Raw genomic sequence first — 18,736 nt, forward strand, 5'->3', positions numbered from 1 at the left:
AATGATATTGAGTGATTTTGTGCCAACTGACTCCGTGCTCACTATTCATTTGCATGTGAGACTATTTATTCGTGTTTAGTATATAAATGCCATCTCCGTTGTGCTGGTCCCCTCAAAAAATGACCTCCACCAACCACAGTGATGATACACTACATGTCTGTAGTGTTTTTTAGAGCACGAAGTGCTTCTTGTTTTCTTGGGGGCGTGGTGATTGTACACCCGTATGGTCCGAAGGATCGGTGTACAATAGACTCCCTTGGATTTCAATTTGAGCCCCATGCACCCAATTTCTGAGTGTTTCTGTGCTCATATCCACAATGTATAGATTCATTTTTTGTACTCATTTAACTTTTATTGTGTATGCATTCAGAATGTTTATGAGTGCACCCTGATTGGTGCATAGCTCACCTACTGATGGATGCTATTATGCATCATGCAGGACAAAGTGTGTCAAAGGTGGCGTCCTGTAGTCAAACACTGTATTAAACAAGAGAAATTCAATTACTAAAAACGTTGTGTCTCATACCATCTCCTTGTGTGTCTGTCCACAACCTTAGACCCCCACTGATTCTGTTAGTTATATCATTTGCCCATATATAGTAGACACATATGGGGGGGAAAAAAGGTTGGAAGAAGAAAAGAGGGAAGGGATTCATATAGATTTTGTTAAAAAATCCGTTCTTTTCTGTTTTCAATTGTGTGGTGATCTCACCTACATTACTACAATAATATTTGCGGTGTTTAAAATTACTCCCAGTGATTTCCGCCATTAGTTTGCCACATGTCGAAGATTATTTAAATCGTTCCTATTCTCCCGTTCATCATATCCCTATATGTAGTGGAGGTAATACAGTCACGCTCTCATTATTATTTTCGGTCGGGTTGCCAACTCGTTGTCAAAATCCCCTTGATCATATAGACGATGTGAGCACCCATTCATACGCCCATTCCGTTTGTCTGTGTACATACGGTACTTCCATACTACTCGTAACTCGCTTGGATCTGAGTTAGCAAAACAAACAGAAACAAACAAAACAGCGAACGGTTGAAACCCATTACGTTTCAGGTACACGTATCCGTTCACACCCCCATTCCGTTCACCTATGTGAATCCGGTGCTTGCATACTACTCGTGGATCGCTTAAATCTAAATTAACAAAATGTCAATACAGTAGGCGGTTGAGACTTACTTCATCAAGGTACCGCCACCGCCGATCCGCCTAGTACACCACTCGCCTGCCGTCGATTGATGATGGCACTTCCTCGAGTTGTATTAATACCAGGCTCCTGATTGGTTAATCAGGCGCTCTCTCCCGTTGCGTGATTTCTCTATCGTCCTTCGGAGGACTACTAGGCTCCCGGGAAGTGTTGGGCCTGTGTTTTGGGTGGTCATGGGTATTGTAGTATGTAGTAATTGTTGACGTGTTTTTTTTTAAACAACTTTAGCGAACACACTAAACTCCGGACAGGAGACAAGTAAATATTCATCTATTTCCTCGTATGTGATAGCGCTTATGCTGTTATTTATATGCTGAAGCGCTTCATTTGAACTGGGCTTGTTTTTTTTCATTCTTATGTTTATCAACGCGATTTTCACGTATAAACCGGGAAATACAATCAACCCTCGTTTTTGGAAATGTAACCAGAGAAGGTTTATTTCAAGTTTTAATTAGGATCCTTTCTGCCCCTGTATATCTGGGCCGTGTTATTTTCAAAATACAGCTGGTTTAATTGGTTTACATTATATTCCAAGTCATGTTGTCTCGCTCACTGCTCCCCATATTTGTTACTTTCAAGGTATATGGGTGCCAGCCTACAGTATGTCATGGATTGAAACAATTGCACATTAATGTTTGTAGATTACCCCTTGGACCCAAGTGTCTGCCAATAATTAATGATCATATAGAGCTACATCAAGGTTGTCCATGGTATTTCTTCGTTCAATCCTTGTGTTGTGCTGGACAAACGGTATATCCATCGCTGTTCCAATTTAAAAAGTTGTTTCTCAGTACTATTGTTCGGTAACTTTTCGATTACTGTCCATGTGAAGTCATTTTCATTATGTTTATTACTTTGAAAATGACGCATCATTTTTGTGATCGTTTTTCCACACCTGAATGTACTACGGTGTTCATTAATTCGGACCTTGACCTTCCTCGTCGTCATGCCGACATACCTCTGGTTACATACACAAGTCATCACATACACAACATTCTTGCTGTTGCAATTGCTAAAGGAGCGTTGCTCCCAAGGGGTTTGTAAGCCCACGTTGATCGTCTTACTGGCTTGTGTCAGACGACACACATTACATGCTCCACATGGGAAATGTCCGACCACCTCTGGTAGGTTCCATAGTGTATTTTGTTGTCCTTGCTTTGTTGGTAACTTAGGGCGAGTATGGACAACAGAATCCTTTATCGACTTTCCTCTTTTGAAAGCAAACAACGGTTTTTCTAGTTTTAGGCCCCCTGAGTTCAAGGTTTTCCAATGTCGTAAGACAATTTTCTTTATTCTGTTTGAATCTGTTCCGAAAGTGGTAACACACACAATTCTTTTTTGCTCCGGTCTTTCTGAAGGTTCCAGAAGTCCTTCTCGATTATTGTTTTTAGCCCTTCTGTAAGCTTGTTTTATTAGTCTCGTAGGGTACGTTTTTGTCTTTAACTTTTCGGATAGTTGTTTTGCATGAGTTTCATACTTGGCCTTGTCTGAACAGTTTCTCCTTAGTCTTAGGAACTGGCCTACCGGCAGATTGTCTTTTAGTGCCTTTGGATGGAAACTGTCATATCTTAGTAAGTTATTTACATCCGTTGGTTTGTAAAACACTTCAGTTTCCAATACTCCTTCATTTGCCCAGATTTTCAAGTCCAGGAATGTTATTGAGTCTTTTTTCAAAGTCATGGTGAATTTCAGATATTCATCCCTTGTATTCAACCATGTGAGGAAGTTTCGTGCTTCATTTTCCTCTCCTCTCCAAATTATAAAGATGTCGTCTATGAATCTTTTCCAAACATTAAGATTCATCTGATATGGATTCGTCTCGTTGAAAATATGCGTAGTCTCGAAATCATGGACATAAAGGCAGGCGATGCTGGGGGCACAGGTCATGCCCATGGAAGTTCCGTGGGTTTGGAGAAAATATTCACCCTCAAATTCAAAATAGTTCTTTGTTAGGGCTAGTCTTGCACAATCCACCACGAACTGAATCGGTGTTATAGCCGTCCAAGTTTCTTGTCTTAGTAGTCTTTCAATCACTCTTAGTGAGGCCTCTTGTGGAATGCTGGTATACAGCGCTTCCACGTCCAGTGTGATTAGGAGGTCTGTTGCTGGTTGGAACCTTAAAGAATGGAGTTTACGCAGGATGTCTTGAGTGTCTTTTAGATAGGATGGCATTTTCTGTACCATCGGTCTCAAAAAGTGGTCTGTAAATTTGGAGAGGGGTTCCAAAACGGAACCAATGCCAGAGACAATTGGTCTTCCTGGGGGAGGATTTTTGTTTTTGTGAACCTTTGGGAGGATATAAAAATAAGGAATCTTTGGATCAATTTCTTTCAAGAAATTTTCTTCTGTTGCAGTGATCCACCCCTCCTCTCCTGCTTTTGTTACCATCTCGTATATTTCTTTTTTCAAATTTGCAGTCGGGTCTCTTTGTAACCTTAAGTAGTTCCGGGGTTCGTTAAGGAGTTTCAAACATTCGCCTCTATAAACTTCGATGGGTAGAATCACCGTTGCTCCCCCTTTGTCCGCAGGTTTTATGATCACATCCTGCATCTTGTCAAATTCTGACAGGGTTTTCCGTTCCATGGAAGAGAGGTTGTTGAACACTCTTGTCTCCTTGTTTCTTAGCAGGTCAATTTCCCGTGTTACTGCTGTTTCGAATGCTAGTAAGGCGGGTGGCATCGTATGATTTGGTGGGGTGAATCTCGATTTTTTTCTCAGACCCGTATTTTTCTCCTCTTCCTCTTGTTCAGTTAGTTCTTCCGTGTCTTTAAAAAAGACCGATAATCGTAGTCTTCGGAAAAATTCAGCCACTTCAATCCTAACGTTGAAGATGTTAGATCTGTTGGTTGGAATAAAGCCAAGTCCTTTATTTAACACATCCTCTTGGGTTTTCGTGAGCACCCTGGTACTAAGATTTAATATTCCCGAGGGGCCTTGCTCGTGCTGGGTCTGGGTTCCTGTAGTGTGGGGTCGTCTCTGTTTGTTTCCCATTGTACTCTTGGACCTCTCCGGTTGTTGCCGCCTCGTCTGGAGCCTCTCCCTAAAAAAGGTTGTTGATAGGGTTGCCAATTGTATCCAAATTGGGGAGGTTGGAAAGGTTGTTGCATGAATGGATTCCATCCAAACGGGGGTGGTTGTTGGTACTGGCCCATTTGTTGATATACTCCCCGATTTCTTCTGGATCTGTTTCCTCTTTTCCAATTTTTCCCCTTCCGTTCTTCGAAGGACGAGTCGCTGGAATATTTTTCAGATCCTGTGCTCTCTGTATCTGAGAAATCTGATCTCTCTTTTTCTGTGGGGTTGTAGTCTTCCTTAGAGTACGGAAAAGTCTTTTCAAATTGGAACCTTTTTAGATCTTTCTGAAATTTTGTGATTTTCGCTTGAGTTAGATATTCTTTGTATTCATTTATAATTTTGTTATTTTCTTCCAGTTTCTTTTTTAATTGTGCAATCGTTATTTGGGTTTTTAATCCATTCCAGTGTCTTTATCTCTATGAGTAGGGCGTCAGAAAGTCTTTTCGCTGTTTTAATAATTAAAACCAACCAATCTCTGGTACATTTCCAAGCGATCAATGCCCAACTGCGTCTGAATTCTGGGTCATTGAGAAAAATTCGTGAATTGTAGGTTAACCTGGCAAAAGGCACTGGGAAGATGGTAACCAATTGAACTAAGGCAAACTAGCCCCCCTTCTATTTAAAGTAAGTGCAAAAAGGCTCCCAGACTGCAATCAAAACAGAAATCATCCTTAGAGATGCAACACAGTCTAAAAATTCCAAAAGTGGAAAATGTGCTAGTTGTAATTAGGACATTATTGGCCGAATTGTGCTTGTGCATTTGAAAGCCTGCTTGAAACCTACACTCTCTCTAGAATACAGGACCACGGAGAGGGATCACCACCAGACTAAGATGTGAAATGGCATTGAAGGTTGCAATTTCTGGGTGCAAGATTGGTGTACCACACACTGAGCTCAAGTTGAGCTTTGTACACTGATGAAAGGTTGTGAAATGAGGGAGTCTATGTGCGGGTTGTGCTAACTCAGTAATAGGTCAAAGCCCATTCTCTGTGGCAACCTGACACCAAAGCAAGTGCTGGTTTATGTTGGAGAGGGGGCGGAAGAATCAGCAACAAGATTATCTCTGAAGTAAAATAAAAGTAAACATCAAAACTCACATTATACCCTCAAAAACAACATCAAGGGATTAGCACTTAAATGGCTGCTGAACAGTGGAGAAAGAGAAAGTGCTATTTATTTGATGTCCATTATATGTGGAATGAGAGACTGCTATTACATATTTATTCTGAGGGACTCATCGTATATAAAGGTGCTATATATCCGGTTAGGTTTGTTGCTGAGTCTGAAGTAAATAGGAAAGTAAAGCTAATGCACCACCATCTGGAATTTGTGAAATGTTAAAGATCTGAATCTTCTAATACTGGATGCAATTGGGAAGTACATTGATGTGAAGTATTCTCAGTACGTATGCGTTACACATCAGTGATATATTTGTGATGCTTCGAGTGCCATCTTTTCATGTTGACCGAAGGAATTTTGCAGAGGTGGTTAAATAAAGTTGTCATGACCCCCTTTGGCAAATTAATGGTCACCAAACAGTGTTAAAACAACTTCAACTGGGACATGGCCTAGTGGTCCAACATAGAGGACGCACTTTAGAAGAGCTCCGGCAACCTTTGAAATTATCCTTCACAATCCTGCCGGATTACTATCTTGTTTCCCCTCCTCAGCCTCGCACTGGCCTGGGGAACGTAGCAGCACCGCTCGCCATGGTGTATGGAGTGTCGGACATGGCAGGGTGACACCAGGGAGCAGACCCGAAGTCTCTGGATCGTGCGGCCTGTGGACTTGTGGGTTTTTTGTTGGTAGAGTCGGGCCACGGAGACGGTGCTAGGTTTGCTGCAGTGGGACTGCTCTGGGGCCCTGGGCTGGTGGTTGCTCGCTCTTCCGCATTCAGCGACTCCTACCGGAGAAGCTTTTCTGAGCTGCCACTGTCGGGGAGCCATGAGGAGACCAGGAGTTCCAGGCGGGTGTGGCTGCTGCTGGACGCTTGGTCAGTGAGCTACCCTATCTGGGCCTGTGCTGACCTGCGGGGGCTGTACTGGACTCCAGCAGGCAGAGTGTCGGCCCCAGAGGGCCCTGTTACAGTAGCCAAGAGGCTTGAGGCTTGAGGCTGAGACTGCATGGTACTTGGAGGTCCCTACCCTAGATCCTTCCACAGCCTATGTTCACCTGCGGGAGAGGTCACTTACCCTCTGGATCACCCTGGACAGCTACAGGTAAGGCACCCTCGTACTCCCACTCGCAGTGGGTCAGACCGCCTGGTGGGGGTAGAAGGGCTCTCCTTCCCGCTCCCACACCTGCTGAACAGCAGTGTAGCCCCTGAGTTGGTGGGGCCTACGCACCATTGATGACACCCACATCTACCAGGTACAATCGCCATAGATTCTCAGAAAGACGAGGAAACCAGGGTCACCACAGCCAATGCTAATGCTCCTCGACCAATAGCCCCCCACAATTACGAAAGTCAAACCTCTGGGGTCCACTTCGAAACAGAGCACGATGGGTCACCACAGCCAATGCTAATGCTCTTCGACCAATAGCCCCCCACAATTACAAAAGTCAAACCTCTGGGGTCCACTTCTAAACAGAGCACGATGGACCGATTTACAGGGGCAGGAGCGGCTGACGCAGATTTGCTGGCTGCCATTACCCAGCCCAGGGACATGTTGGGTGCTAAGATCAGGTTTTTAGGATCAGATGAAACATTGCTGCACCAAGATCTCTACAACACAGGAGAGTGGCTCACCAAGGCAGAGACACAGGAGTCCAGCATCGAAGATGTTGTCTCCACCCTCCCGGTCGCCCTTCATTCAGCTGTCGTCTCTCCCCCTGGCACTTGCAGGACCAGACATCCAGAACACAAATTCATCATGCTGTGATGAAATATTTCTCCCTAGACGTGGCCACTGCCTCCTCCAAAGCTATCCTATGGGAGACAATGAAGCCTACTATTTGTGGGGGTGACATTGGTTTCTACGCGGCGAGGCGCAAACAGCACAGGGACAAACTTTTGCAGATGGAGGCTAGAATTTTAGAGTTGGAGAAACATGGGATGTAGTAAGAAGGGGGATGGGCATGCTGACAAAGGGTTCTTGAGCAACAGCAGTACCAAGCGGTGCTACTAGAGGAGACCAGGTGTGCGTGGTTGGCCTCCCGGAGTCTGAACTATCAATGGAGGGACAAATCCAGGAAATGATTGCACTGACTGTGCCAGCACGCTCTGAGGCCGGTCCAGATCCCTACTATTCGTGATACTAGCGGTGCGGTACTTACAGACCAAGGAGCGGTAACCAATAGCTTGGCTGGTTTTTATGAGGCCCTCTGCACACTGAGATGCTTTGCCGGCCACCCAGGTTACACAGTTCATAGATGAGTTACCCCTCCAGGCTCAATCAGCCGCGGCAAGAGCATCACAAGATGCCCCCCTCATGGTTGAGGAATTATCAACGGCTCTAGAGGAGCTGCGCCCAGGAAAAGCTCCGGGCCCAAATAGGTTTTCCAGTGAATTTTTTAAGACATACATGCCGCAACAGGGAATGCATTACCTAGAGACGATACCGGCTACACTGGATGATGCACGTATGCCCCCAGACTGGAGACATGCTGAGATCTTAGTGTTCTTAATATCTGTTGGTCCCCTGGAACTTCACTATTCACACCGACCAATCTTCTTATAAAATATAAAGGCAAAACTTTGCATGATAATCTCAATTGTTTTTGAGTTGATAGTATTACTTTTTGGACTCTGTATACCAAGACCCAAGTCACAAGGCCCCACATGCATGTGCTCTGACCCCTAAAAACTTGATGAATTGGTAAAATACCAGGTTGGCACATCTAGCTGAACAGTAATTAATCATATACGGTATCCCATGTGCAGCACTTATTGGTCACCAATAAATGACCATGTGAAACATGACTCTAGGCCTGACACAGCACCATAGGAGGGCAGTTTTAAAACTGTAATTTTAACCCTTTTTCTAAGCCTAAGCCCACATTTTAAATAGCATTAAGTCACACTTAAAGTAAGCCTTACCAGCCCTAAGGCAGGGTGCATAGTATCTAAAAGTAGAACACATCCATTTAATCTTTTTACATGTCATTAGATTGAATTAAGGCCCCAAACCTTAGTGTAACAATGCTGTCTGTGCCACGGAAAACACTAGATTACTTTATTACACTTAATAAAACTGCTCATTTAAGATTAACACTAGCTAGAAAAATACTTCAAACGCCCATTTTCATAGTTAAACAAAATCCAATTTAATACTAAAGTTTCTCTACCTAGTTCAGAGATTGTGACTGCAGAAAGTCACAATTTTCAGAGCGAATCCTCAAAAGTCACCTGGCAGCCTGATGGCCCCCAGCAAGGAGATGTGAGGGGCTCCAAGGAAAGTGAACAAAATGGCCTTCTGTGGGAGGATGTGTGTCATCCTTTGGTAGGATGGGCTGGGGGACACCAACTGCACAAGCATCAAAGTGGCATCTCTCTATTCACAGGCAGATGTAACCCACTACAAGATCTGCCCTTTCCATTGTCCATGTGGTCAGGATGGCACTGCTCCCAGTAGGAGCAAACCTGTTTCAGAACTGGTTTGTAGGGGGAGTTTCTAATTTCACTAGTCACATAGAATACATTGACTGATTTGGCCCAAAAATACTATGTTGACTTTTAAAAAAAGATTTCCTTTGCAGAGAAGTTAAATGGTTCAATTAGATGATGGATCAATTGAGACATTGTGTTCTTCAAGAGTACGTTTACATATAACCAAGCATCCGTAAATAGGCCTATTTTGAGAAATTAGAAAACAAATGGTCTTAGAAACATAAAAAGAACAAGTCAGAAGACATTACTGGCATTGTTAAATGCTGGCAGGGAGAGAGGAGTCACATCTTTTGCCTCTGATATGTGTGTGCCTCGGATGCCACCCATACGAACACCACCAACTGCAGGGGAGACACAACATACATCAGAGGAGAAAGATGTGGACCCCACTAGTTTCCACCGGTGATCTGACATTTGTCAGTGCCCCTTGGCCAAATTCATAGTGGTCCTGTATTTATCATCATGCCACCTCCTTTGTCACCCAGTACTGGGCTTTTTGTTTGTTACCCTGTGGATCTTATCCACTAGTGGACCTTGAAACAACCATATATTCCCTAATCGGAATTTGGACCTCCTCACTGAAATTCTCCTCACCTCCACATGTCACAACATGTCTTCCAAATGGACTCTGTGTGGTCATCTACAACTGTTGCTGTTAGCAAAAATTGGAAAATGTGATGTGAAGGATTGTGAGGAACCAATAATCTTCATTAAAAAATAACCGTTGTACACCAATTTGTACTAAACCACGAAGAGCATTGTAAGCTTTTTAGATTGAAGGACTACATATACCATGGTGGAAGAGTATATTCATAACCCACTTGTTTGCATTCGAAAAAAAGAGTGAAAGCTCATTTTGACATGATGTCTTTGATTATACACCTACACTAAGTTAAACCACTGCAATGGTATAATGAGCAATGTGTTATCCAATACAATGACAACGAGAAACAACAAGCTGCAGTCAGATTTTATTCTAATGTACTTTTATGGGTGTTTCAGCTAGCCAAATAAAGTTTAAGAACCAAACCGACTGACACACAGTTAGAATCTGCTTCTAATCATTTTAATACTTACTACCTATAAATAGGAAATGTGATGCCTTAACACTGTTCCAATCATCCATATCAATTACGGTCAGTGAACATGACAACGCGATCCTCTTAATATGATAACCTCAATGCTCACACTGAAGAGTTTCTACCGTGTATATATTAGCATGGCTGTACTAGTAATAGTCAGATACTCATGCCCATACTCCTCATGAATTAGCATCATACCTGTGGCACACAAGGATACACAAGGCCAATCCAATACATTGAATGTCAGAATGCAAGAAATACAAGGGCTTATTGCTGGGCCGTGTCTGAACTGATAAATGGTGAATAATGCTACACCGGTATGATTAGGGTGAATGTGTTCCTCTGCCCCTGAGAGGCCTCATATATTTTGTGTGTGAGTGGAACCACACATTTTATCTATTGTACACATATACTTTTGCATAGGAGCAAGAGCACAGAACCTGCAACAAAGCAGCGCCTCCCCAAGGGAAGGGCACACGGGATCTTATGGGCATGAAACATTGGATGGAGTTAACCACCAAAGTGACATTGCTAATGATAATGGAGGTTCTCCAGGCAGGTGTGGATAAATTCATGATTTCTGAAAGAAACACAGACACAGATGACGAAGAAGACTTACAGAATGGCAAATCCTGGAATAGCACATGTTTTCCTTGATGCATTCTCGGTTCCAGACAAAGTCCAGCGAAGTCCAAGTGTCCAGACGGTCGAAGAGTGGTGTGGTTTCAGGCTTGAGTCTTGTCCCATGTCGAATCTGAGGACCCACCCTCAGGTAAGCTCTGTTATACCCTAAGAAAGGGGTTAGGATGCCTCAGGGGTCTATGTCCAGTGTCATGCCAGAGAGGGAGCCAAGGGCTCCCTGAATTGGCTTAAACTGGAGTATGCAAGAAGGGTAGCAAGTGTACAGTTAGCCATCGAGTAATGATGCATTGCCACTATATGCATCAAAATGGCTGACCACACTTACAATGCCCGGGGAATAGACTCCGGGGTTTTTAGAGGTGTCCTGCTCATGCAGGTGCACCCTTACACTTAAAACCCAGTACCTTACCTTCAGGATTGAAAGGCCTGCCTCAGGGGTGACGTTTAGGTTTTAAGTGAAGTGACCTCGGAGATAAACAAACGTATAGCTGTCGTAAGTGCGGCTAGCACTAGCTTACACAAGCTGCAATGGCAAGCCTGTAGTCACAGTTTAAATGGTCTCTCATGGGTGGCATAATACATGCTGTAGCCCATGGGAGAACCCTGGTGTGCCTATGCCCTGGGTACCTTAGTACCATATACTAGGGACTTACAGGGGAACACAATTAGCCAATTGTGGTGGTGCAGAAGTACTTTCCATGTCAAATTTAGGGAGGAAGCACAGCGACTGGGGTCCTGATTAGCAGGATCCTAGTCAGATTAGTAAAAAAAAACATACTGACACCAGCAAAATGTGGGGGTAACCATGAAAGCAGATCTTACTTTCCTACAAAGAACCAACTAACAAAAGAAAGCGTGTGAAGATGGAAATAATCTATCCTTCTGGAGAATTGTGAAAATCACCTTAATGCAATAACCCCACCAGATATGAGACAAACCATCCCTGCTAAGAATTGCGTTGCTCATTTTTAAAGTATTTACTCAAGTGATTGTGTCCCTAGCTCTCACCCAATTTCAGAAAGGAGAGCCACTGCTGACATTCAAACTAGAGGAGGTAAGAGAAGACATAGTGGGACTTACATGAGGGAAAGCGCCAGGACCAGATGGGGTGCCTGGAGATCTTTGTAATTATGTATGGACCTCTGGGCCCCATTAATCGTCCAACACCTGAATTCTGTAGCCAGCGGCAGTATTCCTACATCCTGGAAACAATCAATCATTGCACCCATTTTTAAATAGGGCAACCAAGAGGACCCAGTGTGCTACAGGCCCATATAACTAATAGATGCAGAGTTAAAGGTTTTGGGCAGGATTCTTTTAAAACGATTAGTGGTATGTTCTGACTGTAAAAACATTCTGTACGATATCCAATACAGTTTTAGGCCAGGCCAGGGGATAATTGAACAGAACCTTAATTTCTATTTGGTGATTAATAAATAGACAACTGTTAAAAAGGATAGTATGCATTTGGCCTTCATGGACCTCAGCACAGCATTTGATACAGTGGATAGATCTAACCTGTGGGTTGTGCTGAAGGACAAGGGGGGTGGATGAGACCCCTGTAGTTTTTTTTACTCCATTTCCACACAGGTTTAGAGGCTTCAGTGAGGTTTGGTCCCACAGGGGAATGCACTTTCAGTTAGGTCGGGGGTCTGTCAGGGCTTCCATTTTGGCCCCCAGGCTTTTTATCCTGTATACTAATAGGCTAGACCAGTTTTTAAGAGAACGTTGGAGGGATGTGCCACTGGTGGAAACTTAAATGGTCCCGGCATTATTGTAAGCGGATGATTCTGTTCTTATCGCACAAACATTAAATGGCTTACAGTTACAAAATCTCTTTTATAAATTTATAAAGAATTTAGGACTGAAAATCAATTATCTTAAGTCTTACACCATGACAGTAGGTCTAAAAAATGCGAAATCAAAAACCCACTATATTAAGGACCATTGTTAAGGGAATGCGGATAGGTTGGCCATTTAGGTACCCAGCTGGATAATCAATTTCATTAGGGATCTCTGGTAAGAGCACATGTACAATCTTTTAATAGGGTAGCCCATGGCACAGGCACCTTTGCTAAGTGCCTAAGACATAGTCACATAAAAGTCATGTTACATCTTTATGACGCGAAGTGCGTTCAGACTGTGGCATTTGGAGCAGAAATATGGGGCTATAAATCCTGCTACCCAATACAAACTGCTGGAAATACATGTTTTAGGAGATTATTCCGAATCCCACAGAGTGTCCCAGAGAAAATAGTGCACGAAGAGATGGCAGCAGATTTTATTTCTGACTTTATTCGACTCCCTCCCAATACTTCTTTGGTTCTCAATATGGCTTAAAAGTGAGTTAGAAATAACAGAAAGAGTGTGACTGACTTTGAATATGGATCAAAGCCACCGCATACCATGGCTATGCTATCTCAAAACAACTCTAGGGGCGCTGGGTAAACCTCAGCTGTTCATCGCCACGGAGACGATCTGCACATCGGCTATAGCTTGGGCTAAAGAGGCCTTTAGATTAAATACAACAGAAGCAAGGCTCTTGGCGACCCAACATAAAAACAGTTACAAGCACTTTATGATAGTGAAGTCCACAAATAAAATGAAAATGTATCCAACTCTGGACATGTCGGCCTAGCAGAGAAGACTACTAATGTATTTTAGTTTACACCTGTTATCGCAGCTGTTGGTGGGCTGGCATAAACCATCAGATCACCCTTTCTGTACATGCAACATGACTTCTGCACTAGACACTTTATATGTTGTTTTTTATTTGTCCCAAATGGTCAGTTTTAAGACAAAAATATGTTCGCCCTCTATTTGTAACCACAAAATGAGGAAAAGGAGGGAGAGACAGGCGGCCGAAGGCAATCACCTGTCTCTTCACAACATTTGTACGGAAACGTAAGGTTTTTTTAAAAACTGCCCTCACCCACTAGGTAGTGGCATGCTTCATCATCGGGCTGCTACAACATCCCTGAGCTCACCAATGTCTGGGATGGAGCAAAGGGAGAGGAAGACAAAGCAAACATTAATGTGTTGGGATCAGTGCAGTAAACAAGAGACAGTGTAGTGCAAAGTCTAAAAACTAACTCAGAGATACCTTATATCAAATGTTACTCCTAGATTTCCCTGGTTAGGATTACAAATTGTAAACAGGCAGAGAAGGCCTAGGAGAAATTAGGACCCCCTTCTTCTTTTATACAGCTTCTATGTTGACATGTTTCAGCCATCTTAGTTGGCAAAAAACGGTCATGCCGGCCTTCCTCAGGACTAGCGATCCCTGTGTGACACTCCCTTTTCTGGTTAGTTACTAAATCTTCAAAGAAATGTATGTGGTTTTATGTGAAAAGTGAAATAACATATAATGACCTGTGTAGACACATGTGTGTGTTACTGAAAAGATAAATGCATTAAATGAATATAGAACCATGCAAAACAATATACAAAACCTTGTGTTTCCCAATGTTGTTTTAAAGTATGAGTATGTGTGTATATATATAATCGTGAACAAAGCTGCGTGAGACAGCCGGAACGCGTGGATGCCATCATTTAAATAAATATGGAGTAAACTAACCCCCTTTGGAGTGCTGGATTATTTCTGTGCATGGAAAGGTAATTGGAAATTGGATATATATATCTATATCTACATCTACATCTATATCTATATCTATATATCTATATCTATATATCTATATCTATATCTATATCTATCTCTCTCTCTCTATATATATATATACACTGTGATTATGTTACAAAAAAAGTCTGTTTTCACTGTTTAATGGTGTCACATGATAATTTAAATACACTGTGTGTTACATTCACTTTTACTCGTAAACAAGGAGCAGAACGCTCTGAAACACGTAGAGTGACTTGGTATACGGATTAAAAATCATGCTTAAGAACTGCATTGTGGCCGTGGCGTATTGTGTTCTCAAGAAAATCGAACACAATACAGTTTTGGATTTAAGGGGTTCGCGACCCCGCCCTAGCCCGCCATTGCAAAGGCTTGGGCTTTCTGCACGAAATCAAAGTTGGATATATATACATATCCAACTTTGATTTCGCGCAGAATACATATATATATACACACCCACATATCTCTGGATTCATGATCATGTGGATATCTGTCTTTCTTTGTCTTTCTTGAGTGTCCCTTGGTCACCTGTGTGCAACAGTAGAGTTGAGAAAATATCCTGACTTCTACTTGTCACAATTATAATCTCACATCACTCAAGCTCCATACCATGTGGATGAAAAAGACACTGTCGTAGATAATTCGATTAAAAATGATAGGAAGGGCAGATTTTTTTCTCTCTTCTTACCAAGTTTCATCTGTGTAGTTGCTCGCAGTGAAGCGCAAGTGAGAGCATCCCCCTGTAGTCACACTCTGTGTAAATAACCAAGAAGAAACAAGAAGAAACATTATATCAAGCTTATTTCCCCTCGTGGTTTTGCACTCAAAGATGGAGTGTGCTCTTCCTCTATGTGTGCACTATTCCAACATAGAATTAATATAGTTTGTTTACTGACCAGTTTCTCATTGGTTAACCATACAATTTGTCACCCTCAACAAAGATGAGGTGAGCATGGAGCATCTTAATGCGGGCAGCGGGACCACTGACCTCTGGTTAGACGGTCATGCTTCCAACACTGTGCCGGTCAGATGAGAGTCCGACCGGCATACTAATCAGGCCCTAAATCCTTAAGTGCTTGGCCCACACATATATTCTTCCTGTGTGCAGCTTGGATACATTCCATTTAAACCTTTTTTAAGCTCTCAGCCTTGTCATTACTAAGTGGATGGTAAAAAGGGTCCTGATGTGCTTAATCCTGCACTTATCTATATATTTAAGCATTTTTTGTTAACACAAATTGCCCTCCATTATCTGTCAAAATTGCCCCTGGAAAACCTTCTTGGATAAAATTATTTGTCAAACAATCAATTACACTTCCGATAGTTGGGACACTAATTGGTTCAACTTCAACCCACCTAAGCAAATGGTCAGTTATAACAATTAAATACTTCGGTAGGTGGCAAAATCTGAAAAAGTCCTAAAAAATCTAGTCCTAGTTTCTGCCATGCTCTGTTAGGCAAAGGAACAAAGGATTCCACAGTACCCTCAGTGGCTAACACCTTTTCACCCCTTTGTACCTTAAAAACATCTTGACCAACTTATCAATTTCCTCATCCAATGTAGGCCACCAGAAAATATTTCATATTTTCCTTTTGGTAATAGTTGGCCCAAAATGACCACTATGGGTGTTAATATTACTTTTTGCCAAAAACATTCTGCTGGTACCAATTTGTGTCCCCTCACTGGCTTATCACCCTCAATGGACAACTCATCTGAACACTTGCAAATCAGCTGAGAATGTGTTTTCTTTAGGCCATCCCATTTTAGTCAAAGTAATCGCTTCACTCAAAATCGTATCTTTATTACTGCATCCACCTATTCGTTCTCTTCCACACACATATTAATGTCATTGATTCAAGTCCCGAAACACTCCTCAATTTCTGTCTCTGGATCTTGTTCCTCAACATCCCCAATAGGTAGTCCAGATAAACAGTCTGCTCTACAATTCTTCCCTCCCGGAATGTACTCAATGTTAAAGATGAACTCTAAACGTATGGTGGAAAGTCTTGCAATATGAGCTGTAGAATGTTTCAGTTTCTTGCTAGACAAAATGTCTACCAAAGGGTGATGATCGGTTTTCAAAACAAATGGCCTCCTCCATAAGTAGTGCTTAAATGTTTCCACACTCCACATATACGAAGAAGCTCTTTCTTTATTACAGAATATTTCTGTTCCACTTGGTGTATTGTTCTTGAGGCAAACTCTATTGTGCTTTCATGTACACCATCATATTGTGATAAAATAGCTCCTAAGCCATATTCACATGCATCCACCGTCACAACAGCTTTCCTACCTTCCACAAATAGTTGCAATGCTGGTGCTTTTATAATTTCTTTTTTGAACTTTTGGAACATATCCTCATGTTCATCAGACCACAAAAATGTGGCTCCCTTTTTAAATTGTGATCTGAAACATTCAGTCTTCTTAGTGAAATCTTTCACAAAATCTCACATAAAATTCACACATCACTAATAAAGACATCTATTGTTCTTTGTTTCCTGGAGCAGGAGCTTTCACAACGTTTTTAACCAGACTTTGTTTAGGTTTGACTCCTTCCTCCAGAAAAATACGTCCCAAATATTCTATTTCTCTGCTTTTGAAAACACATTTGTACCTCCTTAACGTCACACTCCTCTTTTCTGAAATGCACAAAATGTCCTCCAAAATATTATTATATTCCACTTCAGTACTAGAAAAGATCCGAATGTCATTTTGGACTACTACTACGTGAGAATTGTCTTGAAACATTTCTTACATCAGTCTCCGAAGAACAGCTGCTGCCGATGCCAGACCAAAAGGTAACCTTCAAAAACGGAAATAATCCAGCAGGATTCAGAAATGCAGTCACATGGCAAGACTGAGTATCTAATTCTACCTGGTCATATGGAGCTTTCTATTCTAATTTGGTGAACCAGCTGCAGCACCCACTTTTATTGTTAAATCCTCAATCCTTGCCAATGGAAAATTATCCACGCAAATACCTTCATTGAGGCTCCTCAAATGAACACACACCTCCTTGCCAAACCAAGGAGTTGTATCAAACTTTTCAATGATGCCTTGTTCACACAAATATCCCGACAGCTTTGATAATTCCTTCCTGGCACTCAGGCATATATCACGCAATTTCTGCTTTACAGGCACTGCGCTCTGCTTTACTTTTATGGTGTGATAAAAATTTGTGATCTTCCATAAGCGATCTTGAAAAACTCTTTCAAATGACATTTTACAAGCCTCTTTGATGTTGCCAGTGTTCCTAAGTCAATTTATCTCTTCCCTATCAATACAAACAGGTTTGTTCAGCTTGGTATAACCATCCTAGGACATTAATCTCGTTTTTGGCCACATAAACCTTTCTGAGAATGACATCAAACCAATACACCAATGGAAGCCCAAAAATACCCAATAAGATTTATCTTGCTTCCTTGAAAAGCCACTGTCAACACATCAGGAAGATGCAGTGTCTTATCAGTCCACAATTGATTGGATGTGTCTTGTGACCTAATGGTAATGCATGCACCTGTATCTACTAAAAGTTTGATCTCCACCTGTCAGGAGTCCTGCCACAGCTCACCTCTCTCGACTATCACAATATACCGGCATGACTTATATAATTCCTCCCAATCGCCACTGTACAATGATCAAGAATCTAGAATGATCAAGATCCAGTGGCCGGCAGGCGGGGGCAGCAGCAGGGTGGTCAGTGCTGTGGAGGTGAAGAGCAAGCCCCTGTTGCCACCCCAGCCTCACTGCTCATGCTAAACATCGGCGGCTACCTGTACATAACGTAGCGGCAGACGGTGCAGTGTACCCAGACTCGCTCCTGGAGGGCACGTGAGTGGCCTCATGCCCTTCCCGCTGGACGCCGATAGCCACCTCTTCTTGGACCACGATGGACTGCTTTTCAGGCACATCCTCAACATTTGCTCATGGAGAGTATGGCTATGACTTTAAAACCGACTGCCCTCCCCCTTCCTGACTCTCTTGCTCATTTCCCCTCTAGTTACCCTCTGCGTAATTTGTTCTTGGTGTTTTTGGAATTAGCTCCCTTGACTTTCTGACTTGGACTCTTATACTCCCTGCCATTTTGTGACTTTCCTCTTTGACTCCCTTGACCCTGATCCGCCATCTTAGTGGCGTAACACAGGCGCCCACAGCCCCTGCAGTGGGGGGGCCCTCATCACAGAACTCAGTCCTGAGAGCTCTGGATTAAATCCAGAGCGGGAGGCCCCTCTGTGTACTTTGTAGGGGGTCCCCCTCAACTTTCGTTAATATTTGCATGCCTGGCAGAGAGATGTACTATGAAGCGACAAGTCACAGCATGAAACTGGAATGTATTGAAAATGTACTCTGTAGTTTGCCCATCACTGACGAGACCTAAACCTGCTATTGGGCATATGGATACATACAACTCGGGGTCAGTTTCCCTACCAGTGCCACTCGCCACTAGCCCTTAAAAAGAAGGCATTGGAATAG

The sequence above is a fragment of the Triturus cristatus genome, chromosome 6 (assembly GCF_964204655.1).
Source record: "Triturus cristatus chromosome 6, aTriCri1.1, whole genome shotgun sequence".
Classification (NCBI taxonomy): domain Eukaryota; kingdom Metazoa; phylum Chordata; class Amphibia; order Caudata; family Salamandridae; genus Triturus; species Triturus cristatus.